We start from the raw sequence: 14,290 nt of genomic DNA on the forward strand, positions 1-14,290 counted from the left end.
TATCATGCGCTGCTGTTACGAACGATTATGGCTTGCTTGTAACTGTGCGCTGCGTGAGTCATGGGAGAGCGTCTTTTGCACGTCATGACCGCCATTTGAAACACATTGTGTTGTTCGGGAGAATGTGCGGTCACCTTGCACATGCAATGTAGATAGGATGACTCGCCATACGTCTGAATGTCAGCAGAAGTGCGAAATGCGGGAATGCTTTATCATCATCATCAGCCTGACTATGCCCACTACAGGACAAATGCCCACTACAGGACAGTTTCTGGACTAAAATTATTTCTTTCATTAAACGCTGCACAGGTTTCGTAAGGGGTACTCTTGTGAGAGTAAACTAGCTATTTTCGTTCATGACCTGCAAGCTAGCGTTGAGGCTATAACCTCCAAATTGGCGCTATGTTCCTCGACTTCGCTACGTCATTTGGCAAGGTACCTCATAAGTGCTAATTCCCGAAACTTGACCTACCTCAGAAATTTGATTGCCATATTTGGATGCTTGCTGTCGACTGCGTCATTTCCAAAAGAGCTACTGACACCTTTAACGAGCAATTCCTACAAGATAGCTTAAATCAGGTGCAAAATTATTACAATGACTTGCTAATGACGCCTAAAATGAACAAATGCAAATACTTGTCCTGCCACTGCCGCTGTGATGTCTCCTGCTTCACTACAAAATCTCTAACATCCCTATTGACCTTGTTCAATCGTGCAAATAAATATCTTGATGTTCATCTTTGTAATGACATCCCAGTCGTAAAAAAAAGCAACAGAACTACAGTAAAAAATACGACAAAAGGTTTTGTGGTTTTGTCGTGACTACAGATTTTTCTGTTGTTTTGTAGCGTTTCTCTGTAGTACTGTAGCTTTTCTGTAACATTTTTCTGTAGTAACTAAAAGGAATTCTGTGTTCAATACAAGGATTTCCGTTGTTCGCTCAAGTTTTTGCTTATAAACATAACAGAAAGTCTGTTGTGACAACAGAAAAGGATTTCCGTTGTTCGTACAAGTTTTTGGTCATAAACATAACACAAAGTCTGTTGCGACAACGGAAAGTTTTCTGTTAGGTTTTTCGGCTGGAATCTTACGTGGAATACGCATATTTCAAGGATAATATCGTTACGTGACGGCTAGCCGAAGAACTAGACGTGACGAGAAATGGTGATGATATGATTTAATGCCTGCACTATAGACCACGTTATCTTATAGACGCCTGACAAGCCAAACCTATCAATACTCAATATATATGAGACGAAATACCTTTGGCTGCAATCACGCAGGAACCCTAATTTAACTTAAGGAGAGCCCGTTCTTGCGTAAGAGGAACTCCATGTATAATTAGGTTATTAGGCTACCAAGAAATTACAGGCGGAGTAACCGTGTCGCTCGGACAGTACATCTAAACCTCACAGTGAGGGAAGTGATGAACGATGAGAAAATGCGGAGAGGCTTAACCGCGAAAAACTAGAAAGCGTATAGTTTCGTCTCGTGCAAGCACTTACAAACCATGTGACATTGTGATTAAAGCGTGAGCTTGTCCGCTCTGGTACCTCGGAGCCTGATTAGCTGGCCATTCATGACAGACAGTGACAAGAAAGGCGTTAACGAATCTTAACCCCGCATCACTTCAGCTTTCGGAAGCACAATACCTTTGTAGCGCGGCACACGGTACAAAAGCGTGATTTCTAGAAGATGGAATAGAATATACGTGCACTAATGGCGTCAGATGAAACGCAAACAGGGCAACTTGAACGCGTGCGCATGTATGCAACAGTATTAACTAAGAGGTAGAAAATACAGGCAGGGCTGAATAACACTTCCAGAGGGGGGCCGTGCCGTTCTTCAAGGTGAAGATTAATTAATATATACATTATTCATATTCCCCCAACACACATCCTCTCGTTTTGCTGTTCGAGTTCAAGTAATTGTCGTTCTTAGCGTTTCATCTGACGCTCATAGCACTTGAAGAGTTTATAGCGAATATCTCCTTCCTCTTCGTTTATTGACAGGATAGTGAATGACACTTTGAAAGAGGGATAAAGCGAGGCGCTCATTTCAGCATCTCCTTAGTTTTGGTAGGTGAAAAGAAAAACAGCAGAAGGGAACGTTTCCATCTTCCTCACAGCCGATGCTGCAGGCACGTAAAAAATCACCGGACGATAAAAAAAAAAAAATGGAGGGGACAGTTACGATCTTCCTTAAGGGTATAACGTGATAGCGGTAATTGGCCAGCGTTAATATAGTCGGAATTGGTCGCTCTCTACTTAGCACTCATGGATCCCTGGGAGTCGTCACACCACCCCTTGCGCAGTAGTGCGGCGCTTAAGCGATGATGGCAGGTGCTGCTACCGGTGTGGATTATTGTGAGACCCAGGTTGTTCTTCCCGAGCTACCTCTCGCGAACAGTCATTAATTTAACTGCCACCTGCCACGGTGGGCAGTTTGCTCACTATCATGTGGGCAGGTTTTGATGGGCAGGTTTTGAGGCTGTTCGCTTGGGCTGGAGACTTCACTTCAACAGAGACCAGATATTTCGGGGTGGGTACCGTACCACTTCATTCGCAGTAAAACAAGACGTTGGCATGGAGTAGCCTCGTGCGCCTTTGTCTGAGCAGTCACGATGTGCGTGAAGTGATTCCTCACTGACCCAACCGTCGAATTTTACAGCACAACTTCGATGCCATCCCTTGCAGCTAGTCTGAAAGACAACCCATTGGGACTGGAAGATTTCGACATCCTCATCGGAAAGTTTAGCAAGAGTTGTTGTCGGGCTGTAGTTGGTTTATATCTAGTAGCGGCATGAAAATTTAAGTAAAAATACCACGACACATACTATGATAGAAAGGCAGGGCGACAGGGTGACAGCTCGTCCTGTCGCATTGTCTTTCTGCGTCGGGCGTGTGAATTGTTTCGAAAATCTTCACGGCGTTACTAGATCGCAAACTTTGCGTCGCTTTCCCCGATTCGGCTCCTCAAAAAACCGGCCGAAAGGCGCCTTCCAGCGCTTTGCAAGCAAAACCTCACCATCTGAGTGGCTCATGAACTTTTCAATCTTTCCTTCAGCAACCATCCGCTTTCTGTCGCTTCAGAGCCAGCTCAGTTCCCCGCCGGCTCACAGCCAACTTGTGGAAGGAAGGCTCCTCGACCCGCGTTTTCTTAGTCACACACCGCATGCTGCGCGGTTGGTTTCGCCCCGAAACAGCACAATGTGTCCTTAAGGCGCCTCGGGCTCTCGACGACGTGTGCGCCCGCGGCCCTTGCCAGCCGAAAGCCACGGCACACGACTCCTGCTCGTGATGGATCAACTCGCGCCTCCGCACTGAAGCCAAGAATGCACTCCGCAACGGATAGCAAAACGATAATAAAGAATAATTAACGCGCGAACACACAGTGACAAACAACTGCAGGCGCGGGCGAGCGACGAAGAGATTCGAAGAAACGGAATGAAGACTACAAAGGCGTGGGGAGCAGAGCGCCAGTGCCAGGGTTAGGAAAGAAGAGCAGTAAGTTTGCCGCGCTCCCCTTTTTTTGTACCGACTCATTCCCCGACCAACACTCGCTTGCTCAACAGCGCGACACAGGCTCCTCCCGCTCCGTCTTGCTCACCTCGCGAGAGGGGGGAGGAAACCGCCCGGGAATGAGAGCGCGAAATCTGGCGTCGCGTCTTGATTCGACGCAGATAGGCGACGCTTCTAAGTGCCGCGACAAGGCGCGCCCAACGACGCCGCATTTAGAAGCGCGCCCCAGCGACGGCGGCAACGCCGGCTCTAAGCCCCGCCGCCGTTGCCGCGATCGCGGCCAAAACGCCGAGCGGCGCAAAATGCCTTCCCCTTCCCCCTTATTTCACTCTCTCTCTTTCTTCCTCGCATCCTGCGCGCGCCGCAAACGCAACAAGGGAGCCTCGTTGATCTAACGCTGCCTGCCCGGCCCTCGCCCTTTGTGTACTTATGCGTGTTTTTGTTACGCTTGGAGGAGCTTGGAAGCAGCCCGAGTCGGGCGCCAAGAGCTCAGAATTAGCGCCTCGCGGATCTCTCCGGACTCGCCCTCCCGAAGGAGGGATGGCTGTGCAAGTTCGTACGGTGTGGTGTGTGTATATATGCGAATGCACACGTACATATAAACGGCGCAGGCGCGGCATTACCCCCAGCTAGCGAGAAGTCTTCACGCGGATGGTGGCCCCCCGCCACCGCCATGCACCCTTGGCGAGGGAGCACGGCGACGCGATTGGACGACGAGATAAGGAGCACGTCGGGTTCGCCTCCCTGCGGGCATTGGGCCTTTCCTGATTAGAAGGGGCGAAGGCCCGGCGCTGGCATGTGGGAAAGGGTTTCCCAGCAGCGCCCTTCAGTGTGCGCTGCGAGACGTCGCTTTCTTGCGAAGAGGGCTTCGTGTTTGTACGACAATGGGCGGGAAATAGCGTTAAAAAGTATTCCTGCGTCCCTGGATTAAGTTCATCTGCTTTGTGTGTCTGTGCGCTAGCGCTGAATGTACAGCCTTTACCAATAGTCCGCAGGCCACATAGTGTGCCCCTTCAGCCACGCAGTCGCGTCACCTATGGCACCGCTGAAGCTGCTCATTTGTACGGCTCAGAATGATACCTCGTGGTTTGCAGACTTTTGACCGAGGTTGTACTGTCGAAGACAGATGAAATACGAGCGGGAAATATCTAACGCGAACATTCCGTTTTGTTATCACATTCGAAGAACGTTAGTAGCCGTTCTAACACCACGGTATTAAATAAACTATTTTCATCCTGCTGTACGCAGCGCCAAGGTCGACGTCACTTGCCGTCCCAGAAGGGGCACCTGCGAAAGCTTTCATACCTTTCTGGCGAACATAAAAAAAATTCATGTTTTTTGATACTAAACTTCCTGCAAAGGAAGTCGAATGCCTCTTGTAATGCAGACATGCAACGTATATTCAGTAATGCGTCTTTTTACCGGTGTGGGCCCAGTGCGATGCAGTTTCTGAAGCAACTATTGGTCTTTTCATTAAAATGTAGACAAGGAATTCCGCAATCTCGCTCGAGATGGTGTGAGCTTCGCTAGGGGGTCTACAAATAGTCTTTGGCGTTTCGTTCAGAGAGGAATGCCATTTGACAACGGCGCCAAGGACATTGGTTTGGGCAGCGTCCATCGATAGTCTGCTTTGGGATTTACTGAGAAAAATAGTACTTATTAAAGTAGAAGTGACCCCAGTCGCCATCGCAGCTCAGTAGTTCAAAGCAGGGCACTCGATGTGCGGAAATCGGTCCTCAGTGGAGATGTGTTCTTTCATCTACTTTGTCAAATAACCTATTAATTATGTGTATGAGTATATCTTGCTTAGACATTATTTCACTGAAATGTGAAAGCACTTAGTTTTGGTAAACATTATCATCATCTTGAGACCACTATCTCCACTGCAGGACAAGAACCTCTCTGAATTATCTCCATCAACCCTACCCTGCACCATCCGGTGCCACCATACATATTCCTGCATACTGCCCATATTGCTGGTGCACTCAGGTATACGTTTCACTACCCTCGGAATCCTCTCTTTTGCGCTGACGCAATGTTCGCTGTCTGTCATACTCCCACTGCCTTCACTAGATTTCAACTAGTGTATGGTTAACATTAGTCCGTTCTCTAATACACGTTGCTTTTTTTTTTTTTTACAACATTAGCTGTTATACTTGCTCTTCCCTCGGTTTCGCGTCGTCGTTGTCGGCTTTGGTGTCCGCACCGCAAATAGCCACGCAGATCGGTCAAGACACATGCAGTGACGCCATGTGCTTGAGTGACGTCATGCGTGACTGCGGCAACTAAGCAGAAAAAGCGAGAAAAAACAAGGAGAGTTCTTGCCTTCTCCCGCGCCAGATAATGCTTGAAAACATCCGTCTTACCCATTGCTGCTGCGTGCTGCGAATTTTTTGCCTCTTAGTGTTACCTCTGTCATTTTGCTTTCCGTAGCTGCGTGATTTCCGTAATTCAGTGTCCAAACTTTTCTTTAATCTCCAAGTTTCAGGCTATACAGGTGAATACTGACAGAATACAACTATTACATATATTTTTCGTGTTAGAACAGTTTCTTTTAAGAGACCTAACAAAAAATGTTGTACGAATACAGGAATCGCGAGACAGAAAGCATAAAATTTGTGTTATAGAACCAATATTCCACTGCCTCATACTTCTGTCGTGGACTATCATGTCCAGCATTCTTGTACAAAATTTTTTATATTGAAAAACTTTAAGGTACTGGTATAGAAGTATTGAATGTAATGGTGCAATCTTCCGCTATGAAAATCTTTATTTTATAGTGTTTCCATAACTCGCATCGAGCAGTTAAGACTCCCATAGAAAACCGACGGGGAACACTTTTGACAATAGCAAAAACGTTAGTAGGAAAAAAAAAATCAAGCCTGCTGACGGGAGATCTGCGGGTGTATTGACTGTTATAGTGAAATGTTACAATATATGAAAAGAAATTGCGCGCATAAACTTTTTACTGTTCAAAACTGCTTTTGTCCAGCATTGTTGAGTATGGCACATGTGCAGGCAGACACTGCGGCGACTTTGGAAACCTGGCTTACAGGTTTAAGTCCACCCGCACGTTTCAGCAGTACGCACTCAGCCTCCTATCTCTTTAGACTGATCTCTTCTGTAGCCCCGGCAATCAGAGCTTCTGCGCGCGTAGGAGCCGGGTCATAAAAGGAGACGAAAGAGACGACTCAGGGCGGCGGGAAGCGTCGCATCTATAGCATGCCACACTGCCTGACGAGCTTGCTAATCGGTCGAGCGACACTTTGAGATACTTCAGGCGTACATCCTGCAACGAGGCGCCAATAGGCCTGTCGCCCTAATTTTTTTTTGTTCTTTCCTTTTCAGGAGCTGCTTCGCAAACCCGAGATTATCTCCGAGTGCGCGGGCGAAGACGTACCAAAGAAGAAGGAACACTCCATCGGTCATACAAGGCGCGTCGAGTTGTTATCTTCGGGCTTCATCTGAATGGCCGCATAAATAGGAGGGGGAAATTTTGCGCATTAATAAAAACGGTCACGCGAATTTCGACGTGGTTCTGCCGAGGTGTTGAAAGTAGCACATTTCATCGCGTCAGCCTGTTTGATGGCGGACTTCAAGGATGTGCGAAAAAAAAATTAAATCAGAAGGAAAGTAAAACGACACGTACGCAGTGCTGGGAAAAGCAGTGAGCTAAATACGGGGACAGATTTGCGCGACAGGTCGGCAAAACTGCCGCGAAGGCTTACTGCCTCAGATGAATCAACTGATCAGGTGGTCGGCAAGTCATGACGAAGGCATTTGCGTTTCACATCGGGCTCCTTGGAATGTTTCATGCTCCCTGACGGAGCATTGCCTTGGTTCTGCACTAAACTAAAAAGAAGAATAAGCGTTTGCGGTGCACTTTATCACAGGGCAGGGTCTGCGATTCACACAGCTGTAATGTGGCAGTTTCAGAAAGCACTTGGCTGACAGTAAAATCCGTGTTGACGTGGAGACATGTACGTGGTGTAAGTCGACGCAGGTTAATTGCATCCATCAGCGCAAAACAATGCAAAACGTTGCCTCATCCATCTGTTCAACTTCTACAGCGAGAGCTGTATAATGCGTCGTTTCTCGTTTATACGACGGCATCGATGTTGACGTCGTTCCCGTAACACAACGGGTTTAATGTGTCACGCTGATTGGTCAGAATGTAGTGGCGTCATGCACGACGTCATGACAATACGCAAGCTGATTGGCCACGAAATGACGCCACGAGTGAAGTCGAAGCTTTCCATACGAATGCATCCATCCATATCCATACGAAAGGATATGCATGGAGGGATAAAATACCTGCGTGACCGTTTGTGTTTAATATCCCGAGTACAGACACACACACACACACAAACACAAGCATGCACGCACGCACGCACTCACACACACACACACACACACACACACACACACACACACACACACACACACACACACACACACACACACACACACGTGCACGCGCGCACACAACACACGCACACTCTCACAAACAAAGACACACAAGCACGCACGCACGCACACAAATTGAAACAACGGCGTCTTTAGCCAGAAGCCTGCGGAAAAACACGATTATCGCGAGTTCAGCTCCTCTTTGCCGACTTCGCGACGTGTCAGCCTGTTCAGTTTATTGGGGGCACTAGTTCCTCAAAGCCAACCAATCTCATATTGTAATCGAGTCGTAAAGGAGGCGCATGGTTCGAATTACGCGCTGTTGTAGCCTGCACCACGGGTAAGCGAAATTCTGCCCCAGAGGTGATTAGGCGTAAGACAGCGACGTGCTAGCTATTTTTTCGAGACGCGTAATCAGTCACGTTTTGAGGGGCTATGTTTATTTTCTTAGCAGGATGTACGAAACGATGAAGAGAAACGCGGCCGGACAAGCAACAAACCTGGCTGGTCGCACGGCTTGCACAGAGTCGACTGGACGGCCTTGCTGCCTTAGCGCAGTGTCGATTGCTCTATTAGGTGAACTTATCGGCAACGTGTATACGCCGTATACATTCCGAACAACGTTGGGACTCCTGAATAAAGAAAAAAACAGGAGAGAGGGTGTGGAAAAAGTACAAGACACTAGATTTCTAAGAAGATTGTTTTCCTCCATGCCGGTGATAAAAGCGCTTTCTACAGTTATTTTTTGCGATGCGGCAATATCAATCTGGGTTCGATAATTTTACAAGTGTAATATTTACTTCCCATTCATTTTTTTTTTGTTCTGAAACAATGCCCGATATCTGACGGCATGAATAAACCGCAATGACATGTTTTCCGCATATTTGTGACACACATTGAACAGGAAAATTTAGATGCGTTTTGTACACTGCCCTATAAGAACAATATATTGTGGGAGAAACGACAATGTGAACTGTTGCTTGCACAATGTTCACCAGTCTGGGAGTGGATTGAGTGTTATATGGACAGCAAGGCTTCGTGATCAAAAACAGAGTGCGAATTTTTATGAATATTTTTATCCCGAAAGCAATTTTTTGTTTGACGTCTGCTATATTTTGTTCAAATGTTAAATTACAGTCTAGCTGAGGACCTAATTAATTACAGGCTGGACTCACTGCTATACAATGTTGTCCAAGATAGGTGGAAAGGATGGAGGGAGTTTTGATGAGGTCTAGAAATTGCAGACTTTTCGTTTCAGACGATGTAATCTGTAATTTATTTATGTTGCACCAGTTTAGTAGGCTTTCAAGATCTCTATTAAGTTTAGAAATTAGTGTTGTTAGGCATTTGTCGCAGCATATCAGTTTCGTGTCGTCGCCGTAAAGCATGTACTTGGATGAGCGTAAGCAATGAGGCAGGTCGCAAGCGTAGATTAAAACCAGAAGCTGGCCGAGAATAGTGCCCTGCGGAACACCAATGTTACTACCATGGGTCTAGATAAAGTACTTGAAATTAGGACAACTTCGGTTCTTTTTTTTAATAATTTCGTAGCTAAAGTAGCCTCCCCCTGTTATTCCTATTCCTTCAGGTTTAATTGTTAGAATACAATGATTTATTTTATCGAAAGTTATGGTTAAATCCACAAATACAGATCCTGCTTAGGTTCTTCGTTGATGGCGTTTCCTAGTAAGTCAGTGAGAGGAGCAAGAGCCAGTTAAGTACAATAATTCTTCGTAATCCAAATTGATACGGAGAAAGAATATGAAATCGATTCGCATAATTGATTAGCCGGAATTCAATAAGTTTTCATTTACCTTACTAAAAAATCGTGATATGCATATTGGCCAGTAGTTAGCATCTACAAAGCGATCCCCGTTCTCTTAATCTGGCATTGTTCTGCCTCTTTAGTTCTTGAAGAAAGATTCGAGACTTAAACATGATACTAACAATATGGGTGAAAACGTCACTGACAAGTTTTTGACAAGTTTTTGACAAGTTTTATGGCAAATTTTATGTGACGTGCGTGCATGTTCTCTAGGCCTAGCCTTGGCTATCTTAAGATTACTAGTGACAGAAGCTACTTCTGGAGGCGTGTTTAGAAAGAGGAAAATTGAGTGTGGTAGGCGGTGCGGTGTAGTGTAATACTGCACAGATTAATTGGAATCTGTACTGAAAACGAAGCCGACGAAAGCCTCGGCACTTTCTAGAGGGCTGTTGCGCTCGTTACACGTTCGTAAGTGATTTCACTTATGTTAAGACAGCTTTTGTGTCTGTTCAAAAACGTATTCGCAACCTGCCACTACCCGAGAAGTGATTCTTTCTATGTCGTGAAGTGATTTTTTCTTTGAGGAGGTCTTTGCATGTCGTGGTCATTCAACAATGTTTCGGAGCTTTCTATGACAGAAAACGAGAATCAGCATAGTTTTTGTATATGTTTCGCAGCACGTGGCAGAAAGAAAAATTAAGAGTAGAATGCAGCAGCATTACAGATCCCTCCTGAGCAAGTACTTCTTCTCCTGCATAGATTCATTGATCGCGGCGAGTGCTCATACTACTCCAGGCGCAGTTGTGTAGCGATTAAGCGATACGCCTTTGCCACGGCAGGTGAGTGTTTCAAACACAGCCACTGGTTGGGATTGTGAGACCCAGCTAGCTCTTTCTGAGCTCCCGTAAGGCTCATTTTCACTGAGATGGTTCTTCAGTAGGTTGTCTATCTCTCTACCAATAAGCTGATGAATAGTGCCACGGTGAGTAGGTGACAACCGCATTCAATTTATTCTAGACAATTTGATTTCCACTTGCCACTGGCAAGAGATATAATCTGTTTTCTCAGCGTGCGTATGGATCCCACTCAGCAAGTTTCAATCGCAGATATAGAGTGGAACGTCATTTAATATACGCGGTTCCAAATATTAACTGGTGATCAGGTTTGCTCTCTCTACAATAGCAAGGAAATCGATATATAGTGGCGTGTAATCGTAGAAGAACCAAAAAAATTGATAGACAAATACGATAGTAGGTGATGCGAAGTTAGAGCGCAGCTCTTCACATGCTGCTGGCAGGGGGCGTGTTACGCTGCTAGCTACCCTCCGGGATCTTCCCGTGTCAGTCCCCTTCCAGGTTACTCTCGCTCTGCTACTTGGGTAACCGGTCACGCCGTTGATGGCGACGCCGATATTCTTGCGTCTTTCGATAATCGATGACGTGGAACTTGTCAGTGTACTTGCCAGCGACTGGATGGAGGAGCGGTTAGTTGAGACGCTGTTAGTTGAGAATTTCACCTCGCGTCACAGAATTCCGAGCCTACGTAACCACCGATCGTGAAGCGACTCGAATCTGGCGTTACACAGAAACTTGAGTGCTGCCGCTGACTAAAACCGTAACTGGCAGTCAAATATGGCTTGTAGTTACACCAGGTGTTTCAGGGAAGGTGATTACAAAGTTTTACCGATAAGGTTCTTGAGGTAAAGAAAAGCCTTTTGCGGCATTGTAATACCAACGTTGGCGGACGTCAATAAACAGGCGAATTATGTTAGCCAGTAAAGTGCGTAACTACCTTCCTAAAAGTTAGCTTTTTAACTGTTACAGATAGGCACTCGATGGCAATGAAAGATTTGCAGCCAGCCTTAATACCCATATCGATTTTTAGAATTTAGAAAACTCGATTTCCCTCGTAGCTGTGGCTCGGCAAAAATTGGTTACATCGTGCCAAAATACAAGTGCTCTCGAAACGCATGCCGGCAAAGCAACCCCTCCAGTGCACGCAGCTAGTCGAAATAGCCAATTTTGTCTAGCCACAGGGCCGAGGGTAATCGCGTTTTGGAAATTCTAAAAACTGATATTGCTATTGCAAACGGCCGGTTACAATTATCTAATTGCAATCTGGTGCCTGTTATTAATAGTTAAAAGTTAAATATTAGAATTTAGTTAATCACTTCACTAGTTAACATGATTATTTCGTTTTCTGACGTCCGCCAACACTGGTACTACTATGCCGCAAAAAGCTTCTACTTACCTCAAAAAACCTATTTTTGAAAATTAGTGATCACCTTCCCTGAAACTCCTAGGCATTTCAGAGATTAATTATACCAGCTGGTATAATTAGCCTCGCGGGGCTTTGCCTTTCTCGGTTTATTTTCACGATTACTGCGCTTGGTGGCAAATTGCAAGCCAAAAACACCGGTATGCAAAAAAACTTTGTGTCTGTACCCTTTTGCACTGACTAGAACGCACTACAAAGTACGCTATTATCACAATGTCTATGAGTCGTTTCTCGGCAAGAGAACAAACCCGCTGTTCGCATCAAAAACAGGTGCCATAATTGAAGTAGGGCTGTGTGTCTATCGTTTCTTTGTTTCATTTCCTTCCCGCACAGCTCTGAAGCCGCGCACTTAGATCGACAGCAATAAGCTTACATGGGCGGTGCCACTGCAGGTGTAGCGAATGGAGCGGCGGGTACAACGTGTGGGTCTGTATTGCTCCATAGTAAGCGAGGAAGGCAGGGCTGCTAGAATTTAAGGCATGTCAGCTGCGACGCGCTATACGAAACAGCCGCGCGAACTCGGGTATACAGCTCAGATGGGGACCCGCTAATACCCATGTCACGCGAGACATTTATTTAATGTCACTCTCAGCGAATGACGTTCGCTACCAATACCTCTCGCTTGCTGTCAAATGGCAAAATTTATTGGCGGTCGCCCAAGAACGACAATCGGGATGGAATGAGTGTGGGGAACTATAGATTTCGCACTCGTTTTCAGAGAGAGTGTGTTTTCGTGTGGTGCATTAGCGCTACACAAAATGTAGAATCGCGTCAAGTGTCAGGCGCAAGCAGACTTTGTCTTTGGTCTTCATATATATATATATATATATATATATATATATATATATATATATATATATATATATAATGCAAACATCAATATGGCTGGCAAGATAGGTGACGTTAAGAGATTCACAGGAGTTAAGTTTGCGGGCCACTGGGCAGTGGGCCATCCACATGTTACACATGGACGCATTGACTTGGTCCTTGTCTTCAGTCCTTGTGCACCTGCGACATTTTGCCGGACTAAATCACATAGCGAAACCAGCTCCTATATGCAATCAGCTTTGATATGCAAACAAATCCTACTGGCGGTAGTGATTGGATTTGTAAGGGGATGCGCTAAACCTCGATGAATAACGCCAGGAGCTACGAGCTGTGCTGCTTCCCTGAAATATCTGCGTACAAAGCTGAAGAACTTATCTTCAGCTGAAATTCGTTCCTGCTACTATACATTGTGTGAAGACTTTCTAAGCAAGAACTTTTTATTTTAAGCCAAGGAATTGTGTGGGAAGGATACTGGTTGCAGTGAGTGTTTTAGCTGTCCAAAGAATGAGTTAATGTCCACGCTTTCACGAGTTGGGCATGTAGTCGTACCTGTGGCATGTACTGGTGCTATAGTGAGCGCGCTCATCAGTGCTTCGTAACTCAGCCACTGTGCGGCTGTTAAGACAAAGACGGGTTGAACTCACAGACATTACAGCGAACTAACCAGGCGCATTGTGCAGGCTATCACGCGTCATAAAAAGCTCACTGAACAATAAAGGAACTTGTTTTGGTACTCGGGAACAAACACGAGGCCAGAGGCCGTCTACGTGGAATATCACCGAATTGTAAATTATGAGGTGTTGGGGTGGGGTCATTACGAGCAAAGGAAAGCCTTGTAGCGCCCGGCGACGCTATAAAGCGCAGGCGCTGCGATCGGCGTTCCCGCGACAGAAGAAAGTAAAGAACGACAGCGCGTGCTCGGAGCACACGCCCGGCACGCGCAGTCCGGAACTAGAAGCCTGCCACGCTGGTCGTCTCTGTCTGGTGCTCCGCTGCGACCCCGCCAAATCCTTCAACAGTGGTGACCTGGCGAACCGTGCCTTCTATCTCAGCGGCGTTCCAGCATGGCGTACTGGCAGCACCCAAGTTTCGACCCGCCGCTCCCGGCGTTCCGGCCTGCAGGCGTCGGCGGGTGGTTCGCCCAACTGGAGGCTGCGATGTACCTGAACGGCATCACCATCCAGCCGTTCAAACACGAAGTCCTTTGTGACATCCTCCCGGCCGACCTCCTGCGTCGGCTCACCTACTCTGCTTTCGGCGGCCGGCCATACGATGAGCTGCGTGCGGCCGTCTTGGCGTACTTCGGCGCCTACTACGTTCCGCCGCCGCTCTACGACGCCGCGGACCCGTTTTCGCCGCCGCCAGCCTCTGGCCCTGCACCGGCCTCGCTTGCTCCCACGCAGCCTTCATCAGAACCCGGCCCGCCTCAGCAGCCCCTCGCCGCCTCGCCGCCACTCCCGTCCAGCGTCTCCAGCCCGACTGTCTCGACGCC

General features: G+C 46.8%; 1 long non-coding RNA gene across 1 annotated transcript in view; it reads left to right on the forward strand.

Moving 5' to 3' along the window:
- LOC149363892 (uncharacterized) overlaps positions 1-7,005 on the forward strand; it is a 208,235-nt gene extending 201,230 nt beyond the window's left edge. Inside the window, exon 3 of the long non-coding RNA XR_016288589.1 lies at positions 6,870-7,005. This is a non-coding gene — a long non-coding RNA (uncharacterized LOC149363892). The remainder of the gene's footprint in view (positions 1-6,869) is intronic.
- The last annotated feature ends 7,285 nt before the right edge of the window (positions 7,006-14,290 follow it).

This window comes from Amblyomma mixtum, chromosome 2, assembly GCF_055824585.1.
Source record: "Amblyomma mixtum isolate Tamu chromosome 2, ASM5582458v1, whole genome shotgun sequence".
NCBI lineage: Eukaryota > Metazoa > Arthropoda > Arachnida > Ixodida > Ixodidae > Amblyomma > Amblyomma mixtum.